A 25,878-nucleotide genomic window follows, 5' to 3' on the forward strand; every position below is an offset into this window, starting at 1 on the left:
CCTAACTGACTCCCACTAATCTCTATCCTTGTCCCTCAAGCATCCAGCAGCATACCGAACCTTCGACCCCTCAGGGCAGGAGCTAGTCAACTAAGCAGACTCCATGTCTGCAATCCATCTCCTGGCGACAATGGGTTGCTTCACCCCGTGAAAGTCTGGCGCACCGCATCCCATGAAGTCCTTAAAGGACAGTATGCGCGCCCCCGACTGGCTAGCCTCCCAGTCACTCCTAAACTCCCTGAGGCGATCCTCCCTCAGCTCAATAATCCCCTCCTTGATTGACCTGAAAATCACCGGGGTCGACTCAAGGATGCCTGTAGTGATCTCAGAAGCAATGAACTCACGTAGTCCCTCATCAACTGGCTCGGCACCTGATCCCGAACTTGATCCTGAGCCTGATCCTGAACCTGATCCTCCCCCATGACGCGTAATCATCACCATTCTGAAACAAAACAAATAATTGTCAGGGTCATACACAACCTCAGGAGGTCTCTCATACTACAAGTTTCCTGGTTCTATCTCGGCCCTCCTTGACTCGAGTACGGATCCTCTGCTTTCAGTAGTATGGGACCATACTACCTTCCACATCTATCCGTACTTTCCTCAAGGATTGCCTTGACTTTACCAAGTCCCTTCCACTGCTACTGCTCTCTGCACTACTCTCATCCTAGGCTTACCCTAGGATAACTCTCCGACCTACTCTATGCCATCAGCTGCATGTGGAACCCCTGCTACCTTTACCTAACTAGCTTGCGAATACCATTACATATTACTAAGACCAGATAATTCTTCGAATGAAAGGTCCTACCCCAAAACGGTTGGACTCAAACAAGAGCTGCGCAGTAGGGCTAGACTTAACCTTCTGAAATTATTTCATCCTTGCAATATGTAAGTTAACGTATTCGTTTAGTAGTTAGCTAAAGATAACTAGAACTACCGAAAGCACGAAGCAAGCAGCATTCGAGCATTGAGTAACCATACTAAGCATATCCTATTCGGGCCATCATATTACTGATTAATTAGCCCTAGCACATAATTCAATAGGCACATAAGGCATCTTTCTAGATCCTCAGCCCTAATCTAGCATGCAGTTCTCATACAAGGGCAACAAGCATATAAGGCATCATTTCTAGATTCTTAGCCCTAATCTAGCATGCAGTTCTCATAATCATATTATAACATGTATGGGTATCTTGGGGAAAACTTACTTGAGCTCGGCCGGTCGCACACATCACACACCTTGTTCCTTCTCAAAAGTCCTTATTTAAATTTTAAAAATTATTCTGTTATATAAAAAAAATCTTTCAAACCCTCGATTTGAGTCCAGACACCCCCGAAGGTGTTCGAATCCCTCAAACCAAGGCTCTGATACCAACTTGTAACATCCCAATTTTCAAGACCAAAAATTTCGTTTTTGACTAAGTAATTTAATTAGAAACCATTTCTGAAAAACAACATCCATATCATTTCAAACTAATAACCCATAAGTCAAATGTCATAAAAACATATCCTTGAATAATAATAATGTCAGAGTACAATCCCAAGGTCATCATAGTGCGGAAATCATGTGTGTGCGATGCGCTGCTACCATGCCGGCTCCTTCCCCTTCACTGAAGAGGTACCTGAAAACAAAACGGTAAACTGTAAGCACGATGCTTAGTGAGTTCCCCCATCATACCACATACCATACAATAAACAATAAACATACTGTCAGACATATATGGGTGCCCGACCTACCCCGCTAGGCATACCGGGGTGCCTAACCTACCCCTGTCAGACATATCGGGGTGTCCGACCTACCCCTCCAGTTTATCTCAACCGGTTACGGGGACTATTTCACCCCTACTACTACCACACAATAACATAACATAATCATACTGTCTAGCATAGTCGGGTACCATACTACCCTTTCGGCCCTATCGACCGGTAACCGGGGATTATTCCCCTTACTACCACTATCACATAACATCATATTATACTAGCATGTAAAACACATCAGATAGTGGCAAACCCAAGTAATTATCACAGAGACAACTACTCGACAAACAATCCCTACTAGTGGTGTGACATCCCCTTTTTCAAGGCCAAAAAAGACCGATTTTGTTTATGCTTTATAAAAATCAGAGTACCTCTTTTAATAAAAATGTTGCGGAATTTGTTCCCAGAAAAACATGATAAATACGTTATCAAAGCATTGCCTAAGAAATGTATTTTTATCCATTTTAAAACATTTGGGATGTCATCGTCAATACAGAAACAAAAGCATAAACAGAACTTACATTCATTTACACTAGTGATCTACATCTCTTTTAAATCCCTCAGTGTAAAGTAGCTTCATATCGACACCTGTGATACAAATAAGCTTGAGTGGGTCAGGTTGGGAAACCTGGTGAGTACATAGGATTTTCAACCCACAATAATATAATTATTATGTTAAACATCAAACAATCAACCCAATTACCCATCCCCATTATTTTCTTTACTCTTAAGGATCTACCCTAAGATTCAGCTATTCCTCGTCCATTCATTCCTAAGGAGTATCCTAAGGAATCGGCACTAAGTCTGCATAGTCGCCAGGGTTTATCTCGTTTATTGACAATATCGTTTTCGAGAGTCCACTCGTAATACCTGTCAATGGGTTTTTAGAGTACACCGGGTGAACACATCGTTCACAACACCTACAGGTTGCGAGCCTGCTAGTGTTCCACTAGACTGTCTAGAATAGTCCGTGGTTGTCATCCATACTCTGCTAGATGACGGGGCCATCGCTTGGGTCATTGTTTGGCTCATCGTTTTGGCTCATCGTTTTGGCTCATCGTTTTGGCTCATCGCTTTGGCTCATCGTTTTGGCTCATCGCTTAGGTCATCGCTTCTCACCATAATTTACCACTCATATATCGTCATTCATCTCATCTTTCATCGCTCATCATTTATCTCATCTCTAATCTACCCATGTTTTACCCAACATATTTTGTAGATATAAAATACATATACAGTTTAAATCATTTAAAACATGTATAAAATCGTTCATCCAGCATAGATAGCAAGTATACAGATAATATGCACACGTAGCACATAATTTATATAAAATACTTCATATCTATGTGTAAGATGAAAGTAACTATGCACTCACTTGTTAAAGTGATGATTCCAAACTCGGGCAGTGCTTCACTTTTAACGATTCTATTTTCCTTCGACGAAACCTAGCATTATTATCGCTAAATTTTAGTCTAATATTTACCGTGACTAATTATTAGTCTTAGCATTATGATTATTATATAAGTGTTTAAACAATATTCTCCAACCACTATGTACAGATAGGGGCCAGACATAAAACACCGGAGGGCAGGAACATTTTGGCATATAGCACTTCTGAAATCCAACAACCCTATGCGGCCCTTTAAACCAGATTCCCCGTACTGCGAGTAGTTAAAAAGATATTATAACGACACTTAGATAACCCATAATAATAGCTCAAATAATTATTATAAGGTCATAATAACGTTACTATATTTAAATAAAAGCTATATTAAAAATTAGGTAGGCGTATATTACCTACGAGGGGGGTTGGATAGAAGCCGGGCTCTGCAGGGGCAGGACTTCCGAGCCGAAAGCTCTTCTTCTCGGAGCCGTCGAGCGCTCCGGAGCTTTCTTCTAGTGCTAGGGGAGTTTTTGGGAGGTTTAGAGAGAGTGTAGAGAGAAGAAAGAATGGGAAAGGTGTGAAGAAAATGAGGGTGGGAGAGGTTCTATTTATAGGGTGAAATATGGCTGCACTTGGTGCCACATGTCACCATCTGGTGGCAAGACTTGGGGAGAAAGCAATGGCCAAGATTGTGCCACATCTACCATTTTCGCACAACAAACTTCCGACTTATAAAATCCATAACTTTCGCATACGAGCTCCGTTTTTGACGTTATTTATATCCACGCGTAGATAAAAATAAGATCTACATCTTTCATTTTGACTCCGTCGGCTAATTCTTGACCGATCTTAAATTTAACAATAGAAGGTGACTACACTGTTAAATGTCCGCGTAAAATTCATAACTTCTACATACAGACTCTGTTTTCGTCTGTCTTTTTGTCGTTGAGTTCCTATTAAAGAGATCTTCAATTCTCATTTAGGTCGCGTTGTCCAAAAACCGCTCGATCTAAAATTCGAGTTTTGGGTCGTGCACTGCTAGGCTAAATCTTAGAAAAATCATAACTTCCTCATACGAAGTCAGATTTGGGCGTTATTTTTATGCACGCTCTCGGTTTAACGTATACTAAAACTTTTGTTTAGATCACCAAGGCCAAAAAGTCTTCTATCATAAATTCACTATTTACGTCGCGTAGTGTCGTGCCGGTTTTGTCGCGAAACTTCGACGGGCCATAACTTCTTCGTTATAACTCGGATTTCGGCATTCTTTATATATACGGAACCCTTGTGACATATTCTACAACTTGGTTAAGATCACTCCTTCAAAATAATCTTCCATCAAAAACTCATTTTTGATGCTCATTGTCTCTAAATTGACTAACCCGGATCTACGGGCGTTACAAGTGGGCCGACATTGTGGCCGTAGACCCACCTCTACTGGAAGGTAACTCACCTCGTAAAGCTGAGTGTCGAATCTCATGGGAAGTAACCTCTAACAGCTGCTCTGATGACTCCCGACTATCATAATCATAATAATACTCAATCAGAATCTATAACCCTGCTTAGGGTAAAATGACCATTTTACCCATTGGTCCAATTGGAACATTCAAAAGTCCCAATTCTAGCTTATTAAGCCCAGCCCTCTTATGGCCTAACAAGGGCTCCCTAAGGGTCCACTAATTGCCCAATTTCTGAATTGGGCCTTAACCCCCAAATGGGCCCAAAAAGTTTCACGTCCTAATATAATAATTCCAAAGGGGTCCAATTATGGCCCAATAGGCCCAATACTCTAATTCCAGATTCCCAAGTCCAGAATTATACTTCACAGTGGACCACGGGGCCCAAAAGTCCAGGCCCATTTTCTTAAGACCCCAAAAGCCCAAAACATTCATTCTGCATGCGTACGCGCGGCGTACTTGGCACGTACGCCCAACGTACGCTGGCCTTGACCAGAACAGGAAGTTGATCCAGTACGCGCGACGTACCAGGAAGTACGCCTAACGTACTGGACAGCTTCTTTGGGACTTCATTCATGACTTAATCCGTTCAGTCTTTACGTCCAAAATGCAGATCCAGGTCCTTTAAGACCTCCTAAACCATAAAGTCACAAACTTTATGTGATTGCATCCAAGGTTGGGGTCAAAACATGATTTTGGTCCTTTTAACAAACTTTAAGACCCACTAACACTTGCATGGTTGTGGCTTAACTATCAAGGTCCGATTTTTATGACTCTTAGTGCCTCTAAGAGCCCAAAAGGACAGCTATTATGGTCTGAAATCATTAAGATGCAAGAAGCCTCAACAATGGAGTCCAAAAGTAACTTTAAACACCCCCATAAACAAATCTAAGAATATAATGGCCAAGGTTGGAACTTGATACCTCAAATAAGTCAGAAATGGTGCTAATCTTCTGGATCTACAAGCTCTGGGTGGATCCTTGCTCCTTCTTCAAGTTCCTTTCTCTTCTAAGGCACCAAACTACACCAAAATACTCTCAAATAACTCCCAAATCACAAGAACACACAAAAGTAGGTTAGGGTTTTCGTGGAGGCTGTATAAGGGTGAAGGGAGGCTGAACAAATAGGGGTAATGTTCTTTATATAGGCACTAAACCCTAAATTTTAGGGTTTAAGGAGCTGCACACGTACGTTGGGCGTACTCCTGTTACGCTGGGCGTACGTGCTTGGCCTCCGCGCTTCCTTTCCACGAGTACGCTAGGCGTACGTGGCAATGTACGCCCTGCGTACGCAGCTTCCTCAGCCCACTAGCAAGGCCCAAAGGTCAAAGCCCACACCAAACCACTCCACACTCAATTAGGATGAATAATAATAATACCTGGAAAATCCCGGATGCTACACATCTACTTGTTATCGTTCCTTCCCTAGCAACGGTAGTGGTTGGTTCCAAAGGTCATGCCGAAGACGACTGCCAATCCTCCCTGAACAATGCTATCACGCTCGCACTCCGACTTCGCGGAGGAACTAATCCCACTTACTCGACTAAAGATCTCTCAATCAAATCCCCGAACTGAACCCAACAAAGAACCGAACAATCTCCCCAAACAACTGAATCCCGCTCATCAAAATACGACCCACTAGCGACTCTTGGCATGCAAAATGGCATGAAACAATTGTTGATGATATAACCCAGACGAAAACAAAAAACTAACCCGAAGATATTACTTACCCATACTTAACAAGATATCAAAGCAATATAAATACATATAATAATCAAGAGAAGAGCAAAATATAATATACCCGCAATATCGTCTGAAGAAATCCTGACCCTCTATTCCTGCCGAAGTACCTGGGATGGAACCTGAGCTGCCCCAACCACTAAGCGGGGGCAATTCTCCCTGATATGACCAGGCTGATGACAACGATGACACAATTCTATCTCCAGTGTGCATTCTTGGCGGAGGAGGCCCTTCCGTCCGTACCTGCCACACTTAGACATGTTGCGCCCATCCTCATGTGCCCCTTCATCCTTCGTGCAAACACCACAGCCCTTCGGGTCTCTAACACTAGCTATGGCAACGTCCAACTACTCAGATCACCGAGCCAGACCATGATTCTGCTTCCTCATCCCCGACTGCCTATCTGAACCAATCTCCTACTCCTGGGTTACCCTGACCATCCCATCAACCATCTGAACAGCTGAGGTCCGACCCTCGAACCTAGCGACCAATCTATTAGTGACACGCCCAATGATGTCGGGTAACTCCTTGCGTAAGGCTCGCAAAACGTCCGTGGCAATCCGATCATGGGATTGATTCCCCTGAAAACATGGTGCATAACCCACCTCCGGTCCCAAATGAAAATACAATAGGATCCTCCTTCCTGAAGGATTCTAGGGCTCCACAAGCTTTGGGCTCCAGATGAGCCCCCGACTACCCCACTACAATCTCGTCCCGAAAGGCCCTGGGATGACCATCCAAGAACTCCAAAATCCCTTCCTTGACTAAACCAAAGATCACAGTAGTCCATTCTAAAATTTCGCGGGTAATCTCCGATGAGAAGAACTCCCGCATGCGCTCATCGATCGGCTCAACACCTGCACCTGAGCCTAAATCCGAACCTGAACCTCCTTCCCGAGTGCTCACCATAATACTGAAAAAACAACATGCAAATGATCAGAACATACCCAAGAATTCTCATCCCTTAGGTTTCCTCTATTCTCTGAAACTTTCACCGATTCGAGTATGGATTCTGTGCTTTCAGTAGTACGGGCCCAATACTACCTTCCACACCTATCCATATTTTCCTCAAGAATCGTCCCAAATCCTCTAAATCACCTTCTTAAACTGATACTCCAGATGATCGCTAAACATCGCAACTAAACCCACTGAAGCACTTCCTTGGCTTTCCTAGGTTTCCGACTTCACCCTGTTGTCAGCTGTTGAAGAACTCCCCATAATTTCAGTTACCCACCTCATGAATACAATCACATGCAACACAGTTCAGATAATCCTTCGAGTAAAAGACTCATACCTACAACGGTTAGACTCAAACGAGAGCTGCGCAATAGGGTTGTAACGACCCAAATTTCCAATATTTTTTTTGTCATGTTAAATAACCAAATCTTTTCCATAAGATATAAAATTCCAATCACATTCGTTTTCAAAATCCATAACATCAGATAAATTATTCATAATATCATAGTGTCCTAAATAAAACGCCAGAGAGTGCATGCCGCACCATCACGCCGGGCTCTTGCCCTTAGATCCTGAAGTACCTGAAACAACCAACAAACTGTAAGCTAATGCTTAGTGAGTTCCCCATAACATACCCCACACAATCCACATAGTCACATAAACCATATCGGCTATATAAGCCACATAAGCCATGCATACAAACATATAAGGATGTCGTGGAAACCCTCTAAGGTCTTACTCCAGGATGTCGTGGGCTCCCCCCAGGGTCTTATACCTACATGCCATGGGCTCCCCCATGGTATTTACCTGGAATGCCCTAGGCTTCCCCCATGTTCTGATATCCAACTGCCTCGGGCTCCCCCTGGGGTCTTCCATGCAAATAACACAGAGTCAACTAGCATACCATCTATCACAGAAATAACTATCATACTACATAACACATATATAAACATATAGGGATGTCGTGGACTCCCTACAGGGTCTTACTCCAGGATGTCGTGGGCTCCCCCCAGGGTCTTATCCCTACATGCCATGGGCTCCCCATGGTCTTTACCTGGAATGTCGTGGGCTTCCCCCATGGTCTTATATCCAACTGCCACGGGCTCCCCTCGGGGTCTTCCATGTCTAACCAATAAGGTACTAGCACTTTCACACACATACATATTAGGCATATCAATAATGATTCCACAATAATCATCATAAATAACTGAATGGGCTGGCCTTGGTGCCTTCGACCCATTGGTATGGTGAGGAAACTCACCTCAATTGCGAATCGGGGTAACCCCAACCCAACTCGTTGAGTTCACCTATGAAATCGTCGAGTTCTTCAGTCTGCCAACCCACTTAATGCATTAAACCCTTTTTCTTGAGTCCAAAGATTCCAAACTTCAGATCCCCCTTCATAGAGATGTCTAGAAGGGTAAAGTTTCCAAATTTACCCCCAAGGATCATCTAATAAGCTCTAAACTAAAACCCTAGTTCCTTTAAGAAAGGTCTTGACTCAATAAGCCCTCAAACCCTTTCTACAACGCTCCAAATTACAGATCTGATGTCCAAGGGTGGACAAAGCACGTAAAGTTTCTAACTTTACGTCCATGCATGCTTGAAACACACTCCAAGGTCCACTTTAGGCTTAAAAATGAACATATTGCATGAATGGGACATGGAGGCTATTAAAGTTTGCAAGTTTAATCCTCTAGAGGTCGTATAGAGGCCAGATCTACACCCCAACCTCTGGAAACCTCTTTTCTTTGGACATCCAAGCCAAAGTACCAAAACCAAGACCTAAACCGCAAAAGATGAGGTCTAATAAGCTACATGTCAAGGTTATAACTATATACCTCCAAGATGCAGCCTTTGATGTAGAGTTTCTGGATCCAAGATCTCTCTTCCAAGCTTGATACTTATTTCTTCAAAACTCCCTTCAAAATCTCCAACCATCACTCAAACACTCACAAAAACTCAATGAAAAAGAGTGGGAGGCGATTCTAGGGTTTTCTCTGAGCAAGGAGGCTGGTAAGGAGGCCAACCTTAAAGGTTAAGTTCTTTAAATATGGTACAATGCCCATAAAATTAGGGTTTTCATCCCCAACATCAACTCGTCGAGTTGGGCCTTCCAACTCGTCGAGTAGACCCTTAATCCCACGTCCAAATAGATCCCTACACAACGAGTTGGAGCTCCCCAACTCATCGAATTCCATCACTCTGAGATTATTCAACCTTCATCACATATGACTTAGTATATTCACTTAATAGTTAACTCACATCACTTAGAAGTCCACAAAGCACAAAGAAAGCAGCATTCGTGCAGTAACACTCCAATCCATAGAATAAGAAAAGAACATTCACACTCACATACTACAACTCATGCTAGGAACTTTCACTCTCATGGTCGGTTGCCTTATGCATGCAAATTATACACAATACATGATCAAATAGATTGACGAATAAAAGACTCTACCCTAGGACCACAACCGAACGAGGAACATGAAATAAGACCAACTCAGTCATTCTAAGGCTATATGATCCTAACCATATGCAATTTTAAAACATACACTTATCAATTACTGATACCAATACATATTCTCAATCTCGCATAGCATCTAATGCTCCCTAGGCTATAAGGTATCATATATCAGGCCGATCTATCATGCAATTCCTGAAAGTATCCCTAGCCTCATCCTAGCATGCAATTCCCATAACATATAGTCATAATAAACATGTATGGGTATTCTTGGGAATCACTTAATTGAGCTTGGACGATGTTGGGTTTTAAGTACTACAACACTCCTATGGTGCACATACAACCCTAATGCCTTGGATCTAAGTTTTCTCTAATTATACATGAATTTTTATTTTATCCAAAGCATGAAGCCTAACTAGCATACAACATTGATATTTGAAACATAAAAAATTAGTTAGATGATTACCTCTTGTAGTTGCTTGTAGAACATGACCTTTCAAGAGCTTAGCACCCCAAGTGTGATGCCTCAAACAAGTCACAAACACCAAGAGCAAATGGAGGATCATGAGAGAGAGGATATAGAGCCACCAAAATTGTCTATGGTCTTCATAGAATACTAGTGTCAACGATTTTGGAGCTAAGGGGTTACATATATAGTGTAGGATTCCAAGAGTCACTTGTAAACCCTAACCCACTCACATAGGATTTTGATCCAATAAATCATTTTATGGACTCCATATAAACTTAGTCCACGACTAATCAATCATGGATCATTAGCCCAAACTATATGTATCATTGATTTACATAATCAGCCCCTGTTAATTTAATTAGTCTCTTTTGATCACTAAATCAATTCCAAATTAATTATTGATCAATACCAATTAAATAATATGATTTCTCAATTAATATATTATTCTTATAATATATTAATAAATCACAAATAACCTCTTTCTCAATATCCATCCTATCAAATTGCTTTGGTGAAGGCAACCCGAAATGGACCATGCTACTCTCGGGTCCAGTACATACCAATTATAGTTATGGGCTTAGACACCTAATCCAACAGTCTCCACTTGGATAAGTCTAATAACTATAACTGCCAATGTAACTTCAAAAACTGACTAGCAATCGTAGCTCTCAAAAGCCGTTGTCGAACTCTGACGCGTCCATTAGATAAGGGATCATATATTCCTCCATTCTACAAGATATCGTATGAACTGAGACATGGATTATAATCATTCTCTATGTTCATGTGTTGTTTCCCGATTTTTGATTTATGACGACTGACTAATTGAACAAATCAAATTAGTCCAGGCTTGGACAAGCGCTTAGGGTGTGATCACTAAATCATTGAGGGGCCTACAAATATCGCTTTTATCCCTCTTAGGGTAAAAGGAACGGATAAACTTCGAATCATATGCTTGCTCAATTCACTCATCAAATCACACATAACAATACGTTTTATAACACCGAGTTACTGGTGCATTTACGTATCATCAATGTGCAACCGATTTGTAAACTAGAACTCACATGTCTTGGTTTTAAGAATATAAGATATTATCGTCTCACAATCACTTGTGATAAAATCCATGAAATGATTAAGTAAGCGTGGGTTTAATCCAATACTCAAATCTTATTACAGGAGTACTCATGAACACTGTTGCAAACTTGTGCTATGTCTAGACACATTAGAAAATCTACAGTCAGATTCATGACAACCTTACCTCATTACTTACTTCCAAAGTATGATTGATTGTGGATGTTTGAATAACCTAGTTATTCGGGAAGTAAAAAACATGCAAGGTGAAACATAAGAATAACCGAATCCAATATGGTCTCAAAACTTTTGAATATAAATAAAACACCTTTTATTTAATCACCATATTGATTACACATTATTCAATGTATAATCTTTCGACTAATCAACTTAATACTGAATTAAAACAATAGTTATCCCATGCTCCAATGCATGCACACTATGTTTAACTATGGTCCTTTCTTTGTGAAACAAATCAATTGTAAACATTTCCAATGACACTCATTTCACAATTCCAAATCCTTATTGTAAGTGTATGAATACGAAATTCTTGCCACTATTACAATGTGTTAGATTCTAAACTATCATGCAATAATTATTTTGTAATGACAATGTACCAAAGTCACAGAGACTTGGACAATGATACTGCAAAGTACTCCAATGGAGATTGTTACAAGACAATTCCACAAATACGAAGTCTCACATTCCAAGTACATTCCTTTGAACATCCTTCTTGCATAAAAGTTTCTAACCTACACAAAGATTCTTAATATCCAACTCCCATTATGGAACCATTTCCATATTATTCATATGACAATCCATTCCTAATAGAGTCCTATCTATTCATAATCATGTCAATATGGTCCATCCATTACTATACTTCCAATTTCCCACAAGCGACCAATCTTTGGCGAACCTTAGATTGTTCTTAGCAATTGTTTAACAACTTTAGTCATATCTGGTTCTGTTCCCATTTCCGTCTTAATGCCCTAGGCATTTGGAAAATTTGGAACACATGAATATTATAGCGTATGCAATCGATCCTATACCCGAAGCATATGGGACACGATTGATAATGTCTTACATAAAGACATGATTCTTTACCAGTCTCTCGCTATAACATTTCCATATATAGAATTTCCTTATGTTGAACCAATCCAACATAACATTCATATATGTCCTTGACTAAATTTGATTAAAATCTCAATCTCAGCTTTTAGATTTGAAATGAAGTATGAGTTCATCTCCCTTAATTATAGCAAAACAACTTTTCAAACTCTGCAACTTTACGAATTGAAAATTTTGTTTTATATAATTAACATTTGTAACCCGCAACACTTTAACGTACTAATTGTGCTCCCACTAGCATAATGATTACATCCTTACTAGCATAACACTTATGCTCCCACTAGCTTTGACATGTACCCAGAAATCAGCTGGACTTTTTAGAAATCAATACTTATTGATTTTCATACCAAAGTTCAGATTTCTGGCACGAGATGCTTCGATAAGCTTAAGCTCATACATCTTTTAGAAAGCTGATATGTGTGTCTAAAGTATTTCAGAACTTATAGCAATAAGTCCCAAATGTTTAAACCCTGTGTCATTTCTCATTATTCGAACTATGAAGAGGGATGCCGTAATCATAATCGAATTTGAGAATGCAATTAACACAACTGTAATCTCTTTAAAATCTACTTAGTGAAAGCGTTTCCTCACAATCATTTTCATGAAGTGGAGATAAACCTTTACCACTTATATTTAATAGTGTATGTGTTCCTATCCATGTGAATTTGTCAAAACCATAATCACAAGACAAGGTTTGTAACAAATCCAAACTCATATGGACCGAACTTGTTCAATCTTAATTTCTTGACATTTAGTAGCACAATGGCCTACCATTGCTTCCAAGTTATTGAGCAGCTCACCCTTACGGGTCAATGTACTTTCACTGATCAAGGTGCTTTACTTTATGCAATCAAATGAGGACTCATAGAACTCACATGCATAGTCAACGTTAACTGGAATGGGAACATAAACAAGAATATGTCAACACGATAGGCTACAAACCTTAAGTCGTGTGCTAGCGGAGAACAATAGGTTTATTCTTGATTAGTTCATGAAACTTTTCAAGATTCTTAAGACTCCCACTGACTACTTTACATATAAGTTTATCTTGTCAATAAACATTGCTTGACTAACTAATATCCAAGAGTTAGTGTGGATTCCTATCAAAACAAACACTTCACACAATTGGTCTTAGTTGGTCTTTGTTTTATCACAACTACCAATTACAAAGGTGCTATAAACCTACTTAAGATATGTCACTCAAGGCATAATCTTGGAGTATGACTCTAAGACTTGATACTGGAACAAAGTATGACTCATCTATTTGATTTAACCATTTCAACAATTCACGATTCCTCTTCTTAGCCATACAAATGCACCAAGGTGTCCTTAGAGGATCAATTGTGACATGGTTCCATAATTAATAGGATGATCATAAAACATGATACTAAAGTACTCTCCTTTCCTTTCACATTGGAGAAACTTTTATCTTTCTGCCTAATTGATTCTTCTTATTCGCTCTGCTATTCATTGAAACTTTTTCAATGATTCAGAATTACACTTAGTCTTGTAAGTATAACCATATTTACTAAACCTTTAGTAAATCATGACGAATAGTCTTTATCATTCTTTGAGGTGGATCTGACCAGTGCACATAATTGTGTACTAGATCCTTTCATCTTTCACTTGACTTACATATACATGTAAACAAGGAATTAGTCTCAATTTCCCAAGTACCAAGAGTTTCATACATCACATGATTCAAATCATATGATTCCAAGTTTATATTCAATTGAAACTTGGGCGATGAGAATCTTTTCTTACTTCGAAAATTATGACACTACCACAATTGATATAACTAAGAATCAAACATTTTTCAACATTGCTATTAATGAAAACATATAAACAACAATTTTCATAAATGTCATTCTAAGGGAACTTTAAAATAAGATAAAATTAAAATTTCTTTATTTATAAAAGTGCAGAAAAACTTGTCGTTACAATGCAAAGACAAATGAAAACTATGTTGCTATCTATTCCTAAGAAATCTATCATAACTCCTAAGCAGCAACTCAAAAATCTGATCATCGAACCATGTGATCGAAATCCATCTCTTCGCGACCAGACTCAGCTTACTCTTCCTTTAAGCTTCCTTTTTCTTCTTCGATCCTACAAAACATCAAAATGCAATCTTATCACATAATGTATTAAGAATCTATAAGTAGGAAATTAATCAAGTTAGATAGTGAACTTACCTGAAGCAGAGTCATACATTTTGACTTTACCATCCTTATGATCCTTCAGGTAGATACGGCAGCTTCGCATCTACTGCCCCTTATCTTGGCAATAGAAACAAACAGACTCTTTCGGAATGGTACACGAGACAATCACAGACTTGGCCTTTCTCTTTACCATTTGGTCAAACGGTTTCACCTTGGCAGATCCTTTTCCATTGGGAAGAGAAAACTTTTCTGGACTTCCAATGTTGCCATTGTCAATGTCCATGGATGTTTGGGAAGTAGATCTTCCAATCAAATTTACTTTACCAGTGCGCCAAATCATTGCTTATTCAGCAACAATAAGCAAATAAGTAAGATCGATAAGGGTCACGTCGTGATCTGTCACATAGTAGTCTTTAACAAACTCACTATATGACTTAGGAAGTGAATGAAGAACCAAGTCAACAACCAGCTTCCTTGGGAACACGACACCTAACATTTCCATCCTGTCAATATGCAGCTTTATGTCCAAGACGTGAGCACATACAAACTTTCCATCTTCATGTTTGCTTGCCAATAGGGCTTGAGTGATCTTGAACTTTTCAAGTCGACGAACATGTGGGTCAGGCAGGATAATTGGAGAGGTGGAGGAAGTGAAGTATGATTTCCATTTTCACGATCGAAACATGGAACATCATCTCCATGAGGAAAGCTATTTCCAAAAGATTCGGGAAGACCATAGTTGTCAGAACTAGACATATACAAGGGAGAAACTCAAGTAAGTTGATTTAATCCTTAATATAACACCCAAATGAAATATCAAGGCTAAGACCCAACACAATATTCTGCAATTCGGAAGAGGGATGCCGTAATCCAATTGCAAAATATTTGAAGGTAGATAAATGACGATTTACCAATTTCCACCATGAAAAAACGAAAATGAACATTAGGTTCTAAATGAATTGAAATTTCTAGATTCTTTGAATTTTTCAATGGCATGTTTAATCTCGATTATGCCCTTCAAGTTTGTGACTGGGATACCGAGGATCACAAACAAGGTGTGAATAACCATGCAAATTAGCTTGGTACTCTCGATGTCATTAATCACCTAATCAATGTGCCGGTTAACCACACACGCTCCATTGATCAATGATAATTTACAAGAAACCCATTGCCATCCTTCATTAGTCCACATTAGTGTGCCGGTTAACCACACACGCTCCATTAACTGACCAATAAGGTGCAATGTGCAATTTCATGGGTTAGCATCAAATTCACATTTTTCCTAAAGTAACTAAGATTGGGAATTTATAAATGTTTAGTTACTTTGTATTTTCATTATACTTTTAATGAGGATTTAAGTGTCCTATCAAACCCGTTCGGCTTACGACCCTCCACTGGTCAAGGGTGCGGTGGGTAAGAGTGGATACCCAATGGCGGTCATTTTACAGGTCGCTTCCTTAAACACCCCTTGTAGACCAGCTTCGTGAATGAGGCCTACTAACGGTAAGACTGACTTTTTACTTATACATATATAATATATTAAACTTTTAATTTAATATAGTATAAGGGTGTATTTTATACATTTAAAATACTAGGTGGTTTAATCTATTAATAAATTAAACTTTTAATTTAATTAACTTTAAACCATATGATTATGGATTTATTAAATTTCTCTTTTAATTAAACATTTAATCAATTTAATAAAGTATATAAGAGTGTAATTTGAACTTTTCAAAGGAAACATGAAGGTTCTAAATACAAAATTCAAAATTAAAACTATTTAATTAATTTTTTATGTTATGAACCCAAGAGTTGCACCTTTTTAGATTACTAGGTTTTTTTGTATAGAATTCAATGTTTCATAAATGAGACTTTTCCATTTCCAAAACTTGAGGGCAAGTTTTGTAACTCTTGAAAACCTTTTGAATTCCAAACTTGATGGCATGTTTTGTAACTCCTTAAAAAAACTTTTTGAGTTCCAAAACTTGATGACAAGTTTTCTAACTCTTCAAAAACATTTAGATCAAATTTTAACCAATAAAATAATCATATTATTTTTTACCAATTTGACCTAATTACAATTCATGTAGCAAGATAAATCAAATAATACAAATAATTAGTTTATCATAGAATCTAGTAATTATTTAATAATTTGATAATTTATCTTTTAATTGGATGAGGATAATCATTACCTTATAAGAAAAATGAATTTTAACAGTCCAAAACAGTTTGTGGTAATGATCCTAATCCAAAAAATGGCCAAAAACTTGAAAATATGCACACAGATGGTCCACCACGTCGTGGTCATCTGTCAGATTCCAATAAAAAAAATTTCTTTTGCTTTGAACAATCAACCAATGCATCAATATAACAGAAAACACACATGGCTCTGATACCACTGTTGGGTTTTAAGTACTATAACACTACTATGGTCCACATACAAACCTAATGCCTTGGATCTAAGTTTTCTCTAATTATACATGCATTTTTATTTTATCCAAAGCATGAAGCCTAACTAGCATACAACATTGATATTTGAAACATAAAAAACTAGTTAGATGATTACCTCTTGTAGTAGCTTGTAGAACTTGGCCTTTCACGAGCTTAGCACCCCAAGTGTGATGCCTCAAACAAGTCACAAACACCAAGAGCAAATTGAGGATCATGAGAGAGAGGTTATAGAGCCACCAAAATCGTCTATTGTCTTCATAGAATACTAGTGTCAACGAATTTGGAGCTAAGGGGTTACATATATAGTGTAGGATTCCAATAGTCACTTGTAAACCCTAATCCACTCACATAGGATTTTGATCCAATAAATCATTTTCATGGACTCCATATAAACTTAGTCCACTACTAATCAATCAGGGATCATTAGCCCAAACTATATGTATAATTGATTTACATAATCAGCCCCTGTTAATTTAATTAGTCTCTTTTGATCACTAAATTAATTCCAAATTAATTATTGATCAATACCAATTAAATAATATGATTTCTCAATTAATATATTATTCTTATAATATATTAATAAATCACAAATAACCTCTTTCTCAATATCCATCCTATCAAATTGCTTTGTGAAGGCAACCCGAAATGGACCATGCTACTCTCGGGTCAAGTACATACCAATTATAGTTATGGGCTTAGACACCTAATCCAACAGTCGATTACACGCATCACACCCCCTTTGTCTTCACAAAAATCCTTTTAGAAATTTCTTTCCTTTTACAAACATCTTTTTAAAACCCATTTTCGTTTTAAGAAAAATTACCAACTCCTCAGTTTGAGTTCAGTCACACTTGAGAGTGTGCCCGAATCCCTCAAACCAAGACTCTTATACCAACTTGTAACATCCCAAAAATAAGACCTGAAATTTTTTATTTTTAAATTAATAAAATAGTAAATCATATCATTTTCATAAAACCAAGATAATCAAAGTTTTATCAATACATCATCATTATCAGAGTAAATCATAGAATGCTGAATCGGGTGATGTGTGCTCTGCAATCAGCCCGGGCTCTTTCCTTTGAAAACAGAAGTACCTGAAACATAAACTGAAAACCGTAAGCATAAAACTTAGCGAGTTCCCAAAATACCACATACCATACATACATTTGTCATGGGCTACCCCCATGGTCTTTTCCGTGAAATGCCATCGGCTACCCCCATGGTCTTCCCTTGAAATGCCATGGGCTGCCCCCATGGTCTGACATCCAAGTGCCATGTGCTACCCCATGGTCTTTCATACAAATGCCACGGGCTACCCCCGGGGTCTTCCAGTCAAGTATCACAAATACAACTAGCATTCCACATAACAAGTAATGGGTCGGCATTGGTGCCTTCGACCCATGGATATAGTGATAAAACTCACCTCGCACTGACGAATCTCACATATAGAATCCCTGGCTGCTGGCTCGCTAAAATCCATGCGCTATCAATCACAAAATAATCATCCAATCAATAATTGGATCCCAACTCACACAAAGAGTCTAAACTAGGGTAAAAGATCTTTGCACCCTTTCTTATGTTTGGCCTAAGGCCCAAGCCCAATCCAAATTGTCCAAAAGCCCAAATTCCAAAATAATCATTCCAAGTCCAATTATGGCCCAATTTTCCAAATTAGGCCCAAATCCATTTCATGGGCCCAAATTCCAAGCATCAGCCCAAAAATCTGATGGCCCAACAAGGCCCTAAGCATATAAGTCAAAAAATGGCCCAAACCGAAGCCCAAACATCCGAAACCCAATCTGCTGAGTACGCGGGGCGTACTCAGATCGTACACACAACATACTCGTCTTAGGGTTTGTACGCTAAGCGTACCTGCTTATACGCCTAGCGTACTCCCCCCAGATGGCCAACTTCCAATTTCCAACTCTTAATCGATTAAGACCTTCTTTCAAACTTATATTTGACTTCCTTTAGATGGTTACATGTAAAGTTGCCAACTTTACGTGCATGCATGGCTTAATGAGACTCTTAGAGTTCAAAAGAGCTTAATAAATGACTCAATGCATGCATGAGACCATAAACACCATAAAGTCTGCACCTTTAAGCATAAGGAACCCTCTAAACATCCAGATCTACAAGATTTAGCTTCTAAAACGACCTTAACCCATCAATACCAACCAAAAAGAGAGAAAGAAGCCTAAAACCATAACATGAAGAGATCTAAGAAAAGAGTAGGTAAGGTATAAACTTTATACCTCACAAGACTTGCAAAATGAGTGATGATTCTGGATCTCTAAGATTCACACTAAGCAATGCACCTTCAACCTTCTTCTATCCCTTAAAAAATGAGCAAATAAGCACAAACTTCTTCTCAAGAGCTCAAAGACACAAAAATAATGGCTAAGGGTCAAAATTTAGGGTTTTGGAGGTATGGAGGCTGGTAAAGAGGCCAACCCTAGGGACTTAAGGAGTTTATATAGGGTGCAACACCCTAAAATTAGGGTTCCGCTAAACCCATCGTATGCCCCACATACAAGGTCCGAATGCGCGACCCACCCCTATTAGTACGCTAAGCGTACCATGTGGTACGCCCCGCATACTGGCTTCTCAGCTAGTACGCTAAGCGTACCCTATGGTACGCCCCGCGTACTAACCCCAAGGACCAATTTGCAAACAATACACCCCCAAAAGGTCTAAATCGAAAAGCACAAAGAACCAAGCATTACAAAGTTAAAGTTAAATTTAAACAGTAAATTATGAAAAAGATATGCCAAATTACTAAATAGTTATTTATATAAGAAATATTAAAAGTAAATCAAGACTAATTTTATTTTAATGTTTGTGTGTTGTGCAGGTTAAAAATATATAACTAAATTGTAACGTCCCAAAAATTTATAACTCAAAATTTCATTTTTGTATTAATAAAACCATCAACCAAACATGTTCATGAAAAACATAAGGAAAAATCAGAGTATTTCAACAATCATCCAAAAGTATATCACGATCAAATAAAGCGGAAAATCAAGGTGTGCGCGATGCAATCATTATGAGACCTTTCCCTTTGAACCGGAAGTACCTGAAATATAAACCGAAAATTGTAAGCACAAATCTTAATGAGTTTCCCCTCCCCCCCAAAAAAAAAATACCACATACCATACATAAAATAGGCCTTGCCCAACCTCTATCGGGCCCCGCCCGATACAGATCTGTCAGTAACATATGTTGGGCCATGCCCAATACACTCATCAGCCCTCGTCTGGCATCGGGCCCCGCCCGACACACACACACACACACACACAAACATAAACAAACCATGCAAGAGTCACATAAAAAACTATCATTCTAATAACAATAATCTATGGGCCGGTATTGGTGCCTTCGACTCGCTAAACACTGTGAGAAGACTCACCTTGATCTGTTTATAAACAAATAACACTCGGGCTGCTGAACCATAAAATCCCCATATCAGATCAAAATTAATAAAACCCTAATTAGAAATTAGGTCATTAACCAAAACTGAGAGTCCAATTCCTTAATTCTGACTTCTAGGGTAAAGACTGTTTTACCCTTCCCTTATTGGGCATAACCTATCACGGTCCAACCCAAACTATCCCAAGGTCCAAAAAGGCCCAAGAGACCAAAAGCCCATCATGGCCCAAAAGGAATAAGATCCAATAATGGCCCAACACCCTATATCAAAAAGGCACCCTGTTGAGTACGTAAGCGTACTACTAGTATGCCTCGCGTACTAGGTCGCAACATAAGAATCGAGAACCCAGACGTGTACGCTCAGCATATGCTTGCGTACGCCCAATGTACGCTCGAGTCAGCCCAAAACGCTACTAATCACTTAATGCTTTAAGTCCAGACGTCCAATTTGCAGATCTAGGTCTCGGGGGATGTCTTAAATGATAAAGTCACAAACTTGATGCCTTTGCATCGCTCAAAGAGACTCAAGTACAAAATTTAACATTCTACTTCCATCAAATGATCATTAACTCATGCATAGTTGATCTACAACCATCAACATACAAACTTTATGAACTAGGAGCCTCAAAAACATCAAAAGGACAACTAAAATCTTATGGAGTAACATTTACTCACAAGAACTCACTCATGGGACCAAAATGTGATCCAAAACTCAACTAGTCCTAGATCTAAGCATAGAGTAGCCAAGGTCAGGACTTTATACCTCTATCAAGCTGAAAATGATGGATGGACCTTGGATCTACAAGCTCCTACTTGATCAATGCCCCTTAACCAAGCTTCTTCTTCTTCAAGATTCACCAACACACACCAAAACACACATAAAGATCAACTCTCTTTAGAAATAGGTTAGGGTTTCGAGATAGTGCTCAAAAGGGGCAATGAAGGTTGATAAGGAGAGATCCTTGGGACATAAGGTGTTTAAATAGGGGTGCAAACCCTAAAAATTAGGGTTTCCCCTGACTCACGTACGCCCAGCTTACCAGGGGGTTAACCTTGTGTACATCTAGCGTACGAGGTCCTTAATCCAAAATAACATAGATATAGTAGTTAAAGAATTTACCTAACATATCGGGCATTACAACTCTCGCTCACTTGAATCAGACTTTTTCCTTGAAGTCTGTCTTCGCAAACAACTCTGGGTAATGCTCTCTCATCTCCTCCTCAGGCTCCCATGTCCATTATGACCCCTTTCGGTGCTGCCATTGCACCTTTACCAATTCTACAACCTTGTTTTGAAGAGTCTTCGTCTTGAGATCGAGGATCGCCACTTGTCTCTCTATATAATTCAAGCGGTCGTCCACCTGAATATCCTCCAACGGGACCACCACGGTATCATCGACCAAACATTTTCGTAGCTAGGAGACATAAAACTAGCGTGAATCTGACTGAGCTCCATGGGCATATCCAAAAGATACGCAACCCTGCCCACCTATGCTAAAACCCTCAAAGGACCAATATATATAGGGCCCAGCTTGCCTCGCTTATTGAATCGGATGACACCTTTCCAAGGTGGCACCTTCAGGAGTACCATGTCCCTAACTTGGAACTCTAAGTCCAACTAGCATCTATCGACGTAACTCTTTTTTCGACTCTATGTTGTCTGAAGTCTTCCGCAGACCTGTTGAATTAGTTTCATCGTCTTGAGTACCACTTTCGTACTCCCCATCACCCGCTGGCCAACCTCACCCCAACATATTGGGGTCCTACACTTCCTCCCATAGAGCATCTTGAAAGGAGGTCGATCAATACTGGCGTGATAACTGTTTTTATATGAAAACTCTACCAAAGGAATATACGTATCCCAACTCCCGCCAAAATCCAATACACATGCCCGAAGCATGTCCTCCAAATTCCGAATAGTCCGCTCACTCTGACCATCAGTATGTGGGTGGAAAGTCATGATGAAATGTAGACGAGTACCCAACTCCTTGTGAAATCTCTTCCAAAACCTGGAAGTAAACCGAAAATCCCTATCTGAAACAACTGAAACCGGCACCCCATGCCGTGCCACAACCTCTCGGAAGTAGATGTATGCTAGCTTTTCTGCAGAGATACTCTCATGAATTGGGATAAAATGCACGCTCTTGGTCAATCGATCCACGATGACCCATATCGAATCCATTCTACGCGTCGTCCGTGATAACTTCGTAATGAAGTCCATCGTGATCTCTTCCCATTTCCAAACGGGAATACCTAACGGCTCCATTTTCCATGGGTGGTTGATTCTCAGCCTTGATTTTCCTACAAGTCAAACACCTCTCCACGTACCAGGCTACATACTGCTTTATGCAGGGCCACCAATAATCAGTCTGAAGATCTCTATACATTTTCGTCGCTTTGGGATGAATAAAGAACATTGACTTGTGCGCCTCCTCCACCATAACCTGACGTACACCACCTCAATATGGAACCCACACCCTCCGATGAAGAGTCAATAAGCCCCGACTATCATGATTGAATGAGGACACCTAACCCACAATATGCTCGCTCTTCCGATGTTCCTCCTTCATAGCCTCAACCTACGCTTCCCGAATCTGCTCCAGAAGTGAAGTAATCACGGTCATCCTCAGACACACAACCATGATCGAAGCGGTAGCCGCCTTACGGATGAGAGCATCGGCCACCACATTGGCCTTCCTTGGGTGGTAAAGGATCTCACAGTCATAATCCTACCCCACATCCAACCACCTACGTTGCCTCATGTTCAGATTTAACTGATCCATCAGGTACCTCAAACTCTTATGATCCATGTAAATGGTACAACGAAACCCATAGTGGTAATGTCGCCGAATCTTAAGGGTGAAAACCACAGCCCCCAACTCCAAATTATATGTAGGTAGTTCGTCTCATGAGGATTCAGTTGCCTCGAAGCGTATGCAATCACGTGACCTCGTTGCATCAAGACTGCACCCAAACCCGTGATCGACGCATCACAGTATACCACAAAGTCCTCAACACCCTATGGCATGGTCAGAATCGGTGCCTCACACAACCTCTGTCTCAGAGTCTCAAAAGTTTTCTGCTGCTCAGGCCCCCAAAGAAAGGTGACGGTCTTTTTCGTCAACCGAGTTAAAGGGACCGCTATCTTGGAGAAATCTTGAATGAATCTCCGATAGTAACCTGCCAACCCAAGGAATCTCCGAATCTCGGATGGAAACCTCAGAACCTCCCACCTCATCACTGCCTAAACCTTGGCCGAATCGACCATGATACCGTTCTGGTTGATAAGGTGTCCCAAAAACTGCACCTCGCGCAACCAAAACTCACACTTGGAGAACTTCGCATACAACTCTCCAACACCTCTCTTAGATGCTCTTTGTGTCATTCCTGAGTCTTGGAATAGACTAGGATGTGATCAATAAATAAAATCACAGACCGATCCAACATAGGCCTACATATGTGGTTCATGAGATCCATGAACGTTGCTGGAGCATTAGTGAGCCCGAAGAGCATCACCACGAACTTGTAATGACCATAACGAGTTTGGAAGGCCGTCTTCTGCATGTCCTCCTCTCTGAATCTCATCTGATGATAACCAGAATGCAGATCAATCTTGGAGAACCAAGATGTTCCCTGAAGCTGGTTAAAAAATCGCCAATCCTCGGGAGTGGATAACGGTTCTTCACTATTAGCTTATTCTGCTCCCGGTAGTCTATACACCTCTGATGTGACCCATCCTTCTTTTTCACAAACAAGATCAGTGCTCCCCATGGTGAACTACTCATCCGAATGAACCCCTTGTCCAACAGCTCCTACAGCTGAATGGATAACTCCTTCGTCTTTGGAGGTTCTAACCGATAAGGTGTTTTGACTATCGGAGCCGCACTTGGAACCAAGTCAATCTGAAACTCCACCTGCCTCTCCGGAGGCACTCCAAGAAAATCCTACGGAAAAACGTCTGGGTATTCCCGAACAATCGACACATCATCCACTGTCACCTTATCTTTGTCCTGGGTATCCATCTCATAGGCCACAAACCTGAAACAACCCTAATAAAGATAACGTCTGTCCCTCGCTGCCGAATAGAGAGTCGGCCCATGCTAAGCACCATCACCGTGTATCACCAACTCTCCCCCACTTGGGGTTCAAACATGCACCAACTAAAGCCCAAAATCAATCATTGCCGCATTGGGGCTCAACCAATCCATCCCCACAATGACCTTGGTCTCGCACAGGGTAATAGGAACCAAATCAATCCGGTACTGCTCGCTGAATAACTTCAAAGTACATTCCCGGTGAACCCTTGACACTCGCACCGGACGATCATCGACAATCTCCACCTCTAACTGATGATCCAACTCCCCCAGAACATCGTCAAACCTCTTGCTAAGCACAAGAGATACAAATGATGGGGTAGCCCCTGAATCAAACAAAACCAACGCAAGAATACCATTCATAAGGAACGACCCTAAACTGAAACACAAATATATATATATATATATATATATATATATATATATATATATATATATATATATATATATATATATATATATATATATATATATATGTGTGTGTGTGTGTGTGTGTGTGTGTGTGTGTATAAGCATGACAAGCAACATAAATAAAAGGACAAGGAGAAGATACATACTCGTAACCATATCTGGTGCTGCACGAGCCTCCTCCTCTGTCAGCTGGAATGCTCTGCTCCTCACAAATGGCGCATACGCCTTGCCCTGGAGGCCATCAGTGATCCTCAGAGTCGCTGGAGCAGGTGCTGCTATTGGTCCTACCGCTGCTGAACTCGGGCAATTGGCCTTCTTATGGCCCATCTGATTGCAATGAAAGCAAATCAGATCAGATACTTGGGCGGTGATGGTGGATGTGCAATCCCTGCTTAAGTGACTCGTCTTGCAGAACTTGAAGCAGCTAGAACCACCCACCCTACAAACCCTATCGTTCATCTTACCGCACTTGCCACAACGGCCCTGACCCTACTGGCCCCTCGATCTCGAATCATAACCCTAGGGCCTCTTGCCCAAACCATCTGATGCCTAAGCTTGAACCAGCTTCCTCTTCCTCACTGACTCCAAAACAATCTCCCGCTCATGAGCCCGCGCTATCATGTCCTTTAGTTTCTGGCAGCTAGATATACTCACAAACTCCTAAATCTCTTCCTTAAACATATCATGATACCGGGCCTTCTTAATCTCCTTGTCTGCCACATACTACAGAACTAGCAAGGCCCTCTCCTTGAACATAGCAGTAATCTCTGCCACTGTCTCAGTAGTCTGGCGAAGGTCTTGAAACTCCATCGCCAACTATTGGACCTCAATCACCGGTGCAAACTCAGCCCTGAACCTCGCTACAAAGTCATCCCATATCATCGCCTCGATAGCCTCGCCTCCCAAT

Source organism: Lactuca virosa, chromosome 7 (assembly GCF_052849685.1).
Source record: "Lactuca virosa cultivar CGN04683 chromosome 7, Lactuca_virosa_CGN04683_v6, whole genome shotgun sequence".
Classification (NCBI taxonomy): Eukaryota; Viridiplantae; Streptophyta; class Magnoliopsida; order Asterales; family Asteraceae; genus Lactuca; species Lactuca virosa.